The sequence below is a fragment of the Paralichthys olivaceus genome, chromosome 7 (assembly GCF_024713975.1).
Source record: "Paralichthys olivaceus isolate ysfri-2021 chromosome 7, ASM2471397v2, whole genome shotgun sequence".
NCBI classification, from domain to species: Eukaryota; Metazoa; Chordata; class Actinopteri; order Pleuronectiformes; family Paralichthyidae; genus Paralichthys; species Paralichthys olivaceus.
Window position 1 is genome coordinate 14597055 of NC_091099.1, and position 8115 is coordinate 14605169.

Consider the following 8115-nt stretch of genomic DNA (forward strand, 5'->3'; position numbering starts at 1 on the left):
AAAATCCACCTGTACTGACATTTCGTCATCTGCCTATGACGGATTTATGCCCCAGTTTAGATAGGAAGTTGATTGATGGCAGACGGGCTTTTCATTTGTGAACCTGAGCAAGGTTTCTAATCTTGGCATCGCTTGGGAAAAAACACCTTTTGCAACCCTGTTGTTTTCAAGGACAGACAAGATTTCCCTTTTGATTTTTTCCACATGGAGGATTTGAAACCTGCACAGTTTCTTACAATGACATTTAACAGAGGTGTGTTTCTCAGTGGGGGGGGTCAGAGGGTCTCGGCTGTAGTGGACAGACCTTTTACTCTAAAGGTTCCTTCTTTTATTGAATAATGTTACCTGAAAAATAATAGATTTCAGGGATAAGTCTGGTGCTATGTGTTTTTTTTATCCAGCAAAAAGGTTAAAATGACTAAAAATTAAATAATCTTTATCTTCTTTACCTTAATTCATCTCTCTTTAGTTAAAATATCAAAAACACGGCAGCAAACCACAACTTTGCTTTGTGTGACATATTCCGTCTTTACAATGAACATGGACACTGTAGAGTCCATCCCACACACACAGTCCTGCTACAGCAAACATAGCTCCAGGGCTGCAAATAGTCCCCAAAGAAACCTCTAGTGATATTTAAAAAAAAACCACCTCCGGAGTACGGAGTATTTCATTAAAAACAGAACTATATATATTTGTGAGCCATTTTACATTTTGTGTTTGATTTTGGATGAGAGCCTCAGACTGAAAGAACTGAAAGATGGACCAAAACAGACTGTGGGTGTGTGGGTGCGTGTGTGTGTGTTTGTGTGTGTGTGTATGCGTGTTTGTGCGTGTGTGTGCGTGTGTGTGTATGCCCCAACTCTCTCTACTCTAAGAACCTTGGGATTGATGAAATCCTGTTTATTGGATTCTTTTTACCCCTTAAGATTCAAGATTCACTTAATTCAGACCAAATACAAAACAGGTGCACATTACAACGAAAGTACATTTCATTCAGCTCTTGGATGTCATTTACAATGCCATCGTTTCCAGAGTAACTGAAAAGCTCTCAGGTTTAAAAAACATAGTAAAAAATATATGAATTGATTAATGTGGTACAAGGACATTAGGATATTGCTGAATGAAATTACACTTGTTGAATGATTATGTGTAACATCATCCTTGTCTGGATTTATGATGATTAAGCCTCATGATCCCATTGTTAATTTCACCTGAAATACAGTTTAAAGTCAGAGGGAAATATGCTCATCTCAAAATGCACGGACCATATCTTTACCTTACATGCATTGATTTGAAAAAATACAGTCAGGCTCTGAGATTGAGCATATTCATTCTGAAATAAAATATTGGATGTGCCAATACCAGCTTTAATTTGAATAGTGTTACATCACTTTAGTAAGAACTATGAGGGAGATTAAGCCATTTCCATTTTTTGGGTTGAAAAGTTGGACACTCGTGACAGTTTTTCTTGGGATGCTTTGTGTCATCCCAACAATAGTTCACACATGACTCAGGATTGACTGAGAGTTGCCGCCTAGATTGTACGGAAGTTGAACATGTGAGAGTGTGTTGGGAGACTGGGGACGTACAAAATCTTTAGCCACACGGAGAGGAGACCTCAGCATGGTTTGTTCGCTGAAGGATGTTCTCTGAAGGATGTTCTCTGAAGGTTGTTCTCCAAAGCTTTATCCAGATGAGGAAAATAATGAGAGCTGCTGATTCATGACAAGGTTGATTCAATCAGTCATACGTTGAGGTGTACCTTCCTCAGTACAATTGCCCTTTTAAGTTGACTCATATGGAACAACATGACCCATTTTCTACAGCATCTATCTACCAGTCTGTGTTTTATCCTCTGTTTCATTATTTTATATCGCACTGTGGTCGGGGCCATGAAGTGTAAAGCCTTGTTTATACTAGAGCGATACACGTGATGCTTACCTCCATAGATGGCCTGCAAACTACAAGCATGCACAGAGGTATTCATTGTCAAAGCATTGCGTGTTGCATAATGGTCCAATCTCCCAGTGGGCATACAAATAAAATAGACTGTGAATGAAGACAGAAGAAATGAAAGACAGCACATAGAACTACAAGGGCGCTCAGAGAGCCCCATGATCAGTCCCCCATTGAAACTACACTTACTTTCACTAGCTCTGGATATTTATTTGGATCTTCACCAGATTTCACATGCTCATAAATATCAGGCCCCTTAATTCGCCTGATGTTTTTTTATCAAGATCCATGAATTATTCTCTATAAATAAAAACCAATGTGAAAAAACCCCATTTCTGGACCATCTGCAGCTGCACCTGAACTGAATTCTTCCCTGACCTATCAGTTTTCAATTCTTGCTAAATAACAGACAGATAGAAATGTATGTCTGTGTGCAAGTTGGTGCAGATCCAAATATCTAGTTGATTTTAATAGTTTGATTAAGGGACTGATGAGCCTTGGTGGAGCAATGAATTCTACTGAGCACCCTTCTAGTATGAGCTAGGGATTCTTTTTCTTTGTTTTTTTAATCGTTGAGGAGAAGGATGGTGATTGCTGTTGAAATTCTTCAAGTCTGTGGACTAAATTCCTTTTTTATCAGAGTCTCAGATCCTAATTTAAAACAGAAGTCTTTCCTACTGGTTTTCTTTGTCTTTGTTTTTAAACGTCTGACTTCAGCCTTGAGTTTCAATAGAAGTGCTCTAATGGATTCCTTCTTGTCACTGCTTCCTGGTCTGGATGGTACCTGCCTGCATTCAGCTCCAGTATCAACTCTGATTGGATGAACAGGAGGTGATTGATATTTCACTCATATATTCAGTCATGTTATTCCTGGCTCATGAAACCACAAAATAAACATTAATATGAAAGTAATAGAGACAATGGAGTTCTAATCATTTGCACTGCAGTTATCTTTGTTATCTTAATCTACAAAATTACAATCTATCTGCAAGTTGATTTATAGATAAAAGCAATAAGTCTTTATGGTATAATTATTATTTTTAAATTGAAAATAGATGATTGTGATAGTAAATGTTGGTGTTGCATTTATGAGTTTGATTGTGATCAGGAAGGTCCCACATGTCCTGTGTTGCCCTCTCCTGTTTTACAGTAAAGCAGATAACCTGAACCCAGGCTGTGACGACGCCTGGTGGGATTCACATAAACTAGGATACTGAGGCGTGTAAAGACCATCCTGTCTACTGATGGATTTTGGAGCCATGCTGGCCCCATAACGGACTCATGTTCTAGTGAACCAACATTCTGGCCATTCTTGAATTTATACATCTTATTATTAAAAGTATTTTCTATGTATTTGACAGGGATATATATCCATAACAAAGAATGATGTGAAATTACAAACCAATGCTCCAGCTTTTGTCATGTGTTTTACCATTTTAAATAGACCAGTTGTTTGCAGTATAGTTATTTTTCCATTAAAGTTTATTGGCATTTTATTCTGGATTCATCTACCAACTACAGTGAATCAATATTCATTAACAGCGACTGAACTACAATTCTACAATAAACCACAAAATAAGGTTTAAAATATATGAAGATTTGATTTCTGATTTGCTATTAAGGCACACGGGCCCATCAGTGCTGGGGTCTGACAAAGCCGTGTTGCAACTAATTAAATTACATAAAAGACTTGATTGGATCACAATTTAATAGTCATGTGACTGATGAGAAGACACTGAGAAAACATGGACATGATCCACTATGGCAGCATTACTGAAACCTGTTCTTATTGTAAATAAATGAGTTGAAACTTGATGGTTTTGGGAACTATTAGTCTACCATTCAATCATGTGGGTTCTATGTAAACTTGCTGCGGTAAGAAGAATGGTTATTACCTAGGAAAATTAGAAACATGCATCACTAGTGTGTTCCAGTACTTCAACAAATAACAAATACAGCCCTGCCCCAACACTATGGTCCAAAACCACAACTCATCCACTTTACTTCAGTTTAAAATGAGCCTGACCTCACATATGAGAAGCAGCAAATGTTTGACATTTTGAATGAAAAATGACTTAAATTATTAATAGGTTATCATAAGAGCTGCACATTAATCTTTTTATCAGTTCACTAAGTAATCCACTCGTCATTTCAGCTCTGTTTTAACACATTTTTGTATAGTTGAAACTAAAACAATCATATAGGACTCTCATATGTTTTGCATATTTACAATCTAAATTTAAGAAGTGTTATAACCACATGAGTACTTTGAGTAAAAAGAAGAATATTTTCCTAGTAAATTGTGGTGGAATAGAACTCTCTTTGAAATACAGCGAATATATTCAGTTACTTTTCACTACTGCAACCAGGTAATCCCAGGTGGATGCAGTCAGTGTGCGTTTGTCATTAACTCGTGTTTAAAAATAATTAGTCAATCTATATATACCCTTAATCAAAGTGTGTGTGTGCTTGTGTGTGTGTTGATGTCTCAATCATTTACATGAACCTTTTTTGCCTCAACAGTCACATTCAGTGCATGACATCCTCAGTGTGCTCCTGATCAACCACATGTGCCTAATTGTAACACAAGACACTGTTTGCTTTAGCTCATATTTTACTCTGTCACAGCTCCAGCTTCTCATCACCAATGGCTGCTGGAGACTATGGTCTGTAATAAATATAAAAATCCATAACAGTACATTCTATTGTTTTGTTTAAAAAAAAGCTCCTCTCCTGAAGTTTTGTTTTCTCTCTCCTTGGTTTCTTTTTTTTTTCGGTTGTTCCCTTTCATATGAGAGCTTTTAAAGACTGGCTGCTCATATACTGACAACAGGTAATTGGTTGTGGAGTCGATGTGAAACAGTTACAAAGAGCACACACAAACACACAAACACACACACACACACACACACACACACCCACAGGGCTTTACATTGACTTACATTGATTTCATTGATACAAGTCCCCATAATGTGACTATGTAAACAGATCTAGGTCCCAACAACATGAGTAAAACCTGGACCCGACACACATGCACGCATTGAGTGAGCTAACTAATGATGGTAATCATACACAGAAATCAAAGAAGCATCAAAAACAATAATAAGGATATAATATTAAAAACATAAAAAAATCTGCTTGCAAACAGTATTCAGCCACAAAAACAGGTAATGTGAATCAAGTGAAAGATGAAGTGAGCGGTGTTTAGCTTCTTATTAGAGCCCGATATGGTTTTAAAAGATTGTGTATCTATTTAGTGCTGGTTCCAGCAGGGGGCAGCATAGTAGCTGAATGACACCTACAAGGCCAACATCAGACATTTCAGAAATATTGTCAGGGCCCTCACAATTAGTGTTGACAGTAAGTAAGACGTTGAAATCAGGCCTCTTACTAACTAGATGTCAATGAAAAGACCCTATTACTCCAAATAGGATAAGATGTATCTGTCTAATGGTCTTGTTGGGGAGGTCAGTGAGGAGAGCGTCACAGTAGTCAAGTCCGAAGGATGTTAAGATTTTATTTTTCTAGTCTTGTTTAGACAATAAAGCCTATATCTTATCCATATGTTAAAGAGATGCCAAAATGCAAATTAAGTTAAAGCTTGGAAGTTGAAAACACCGAAGCTCAGAGAAAAACATAAATGACCGTCCTGTGGTTGTATGACGCAGCCAACCAGTGTAGTTTCAGTATGTCAAGGTGCTCCTGACATATTACACTCACAGTTATTGACCCTTGACCTGCAACCGCTGAAATTGAATTAGCTTAAGAAAGCTAAACATAACAGCTGTCACTGACATGGAGGAATAAAAAGTGTGGACAAAACCAATAGAAAAGAGTTAGAAAATATTCAATATCTTACATTACTGCAACACTATCCCCACAGGTGCAATGTATTGAAATATATATAATATATAAAGTAAATTGTACTCCTCTTACAACATTTCCTGCTTTAAACCCCTAATACAAACCGATAGCCACTGTACTTGCAGCCCTTCATCACAGACTCATAAGTTGTGAGCTGCTATTTTTTTGTTTTTCTCATATTTTCTTGCCCCTTAATAATCATCTTGCAACAAGCTGTGGCAGTCGAGACCCCCAGGGAGAGAACCCAGCGGTGTAGATGTTTTATGGTCCGTGTGGGAGACCCGGATTGTAGTCAGGTCTGATATGCTTGAGTGGCCACAAGCCAATTTGTCAAAAGCAACTTAGAATTCACACGGTTCCTGTCCATGGGCCCCAGATAGGACACGACCAATCTTTCCTCTCTGTCAGTCCTGGTTTATGAAGAAAAAGATGATTTTGGCAGCATGATGCTTTTGGTAAACTGGGCACGGCTCAGTGGCCTTGTGTCTGTCAGAACAATGTGTGGAGCAGATTTTAAAAATGGCAGCCAGTTTATGTTCCGCTTGATATCTAATCTGCATTGTGAGGTCACTCTGACAGCTGACACATCATCCATTAGAGAGGGTGATGAGCTCCTGTTTAATTGGGGGTTTTTTCTCCACAGAGGTCAAACAATGTGGTACATAAAAAAGGAAGAGAATAGATCAGAAATTTTGATGGACAATGTCTTTATTTTGATATTCATTCGTTTGATTGGTGCAGTCTCTACAGTCTAAAGACATTTAGATGCTGAGGAGGACATTGTCGGGGGAAGAAAAAGTGCAGGACGTCGGAGCACATAACTTGAGTTCAGAACTCTCGTACAATATGAAAATAATCCTCAAAAGCTTATTTTGATCCTCTGAACAACCACAGCGAGTGTCAACAATAATGATAGATGCCAAATGTGTAAGCGACGTGTAGAGAGCGGAGGATATTGCTGTGGATGAAATCAGATGCTGAAGCCCTGGTGATTCTGGACTGAAATAAATAAAAAAGGTGCAGAGCATGTACAGGATGTCAGAGAGGGTGATGATAGCCTGAAATGTTAGGATCCTTTTAAAGGGCTGTCTTCAAATCAGATTTTGAGAAACTCAGTAAGAAAGGAAAACGCTGGAGGTTTGGATTCATGTGGGAGCAGTGGATGAAATCGTGGAATAGCTTTAAATGCAAAAAATGCCAAAAGAGTTCTTACGATTATGGCATCTTTTAGAATAGAATATAATAGAAAAGCCTTTATCGTCATTGTATTATGATACAATAGAATTTATAGTGCCACTCCACTTGGTGCATAGAAACATTTCATATAAAAGAAAATACAAATTTCATGAACGCAGACATTAGCAAGAACCGGTAATATAAAGTGTCATTGATCTTCACATCAGAAAACATCAAACATTGCGTAGTTTATAAAGTGCCATTGATCCTAAAATGTATTCCATCCTGATGATAAATGAATGATAATGAATCAATCGCATGAAAAACTTTCTTCAAATCAGCAACAGAAGCATTTACTTTACAAACACCAAACAGCCAACATAAAACAAACTAATATTTGTATTCCTTGTGCTTTTACGATCTTTCCAGTCAGTTCTTTTTACCTCTTGATATGAATACATCATGTACGTGTAAGAATGTGAACTACCTGAAACACTGTTACTTTTGAACAATAGATTTCAGGATGGAGATTCTCAGAAATGCAATCTTATAATTTTGAATACGTTAAATATTTATGAGAATATAATGGTGCGATAAGAGTACTGGAATAAAGTGTATTATTCTTCAACTTTAATTTTTTTGTGCTCTGGGAATGAGGATGAAGTTAACTCAACCTTTACAGTGCATTCATGATTTAAGTTTATTTGATTTTTTTTCAACATTGCATAGAAATATACTAAACATGTATATACTAAACATTTTCAACTAGTCAGCTTAATTAACTAATCAATAAATGTGTGTGGTTGTATAGTCTAGTGTTTTTCATACGAAGGGAGTTTATGGATTGGGAGTTGTTGTTCAGAGATGTCACCACCTTTGACAAAGCTGGAGTCATCCATGTTAAAGAGTCAGATTCAGGATATGAGATAAACGTGACAGATTCAAGGGAAAGACGATAACTGTCAAGATTACCTGCAGCGTGTTTTAAATGCAAACTGAGCTTTGTTAACATCACTGCTCACAGAACTAAAGGGAAATTTGGAAGATGCATTGAGGACTCCCTCTACTGGACAGATGTGGTAACTGTCCACAGTTGAATCTGGAGACATGAAGGCC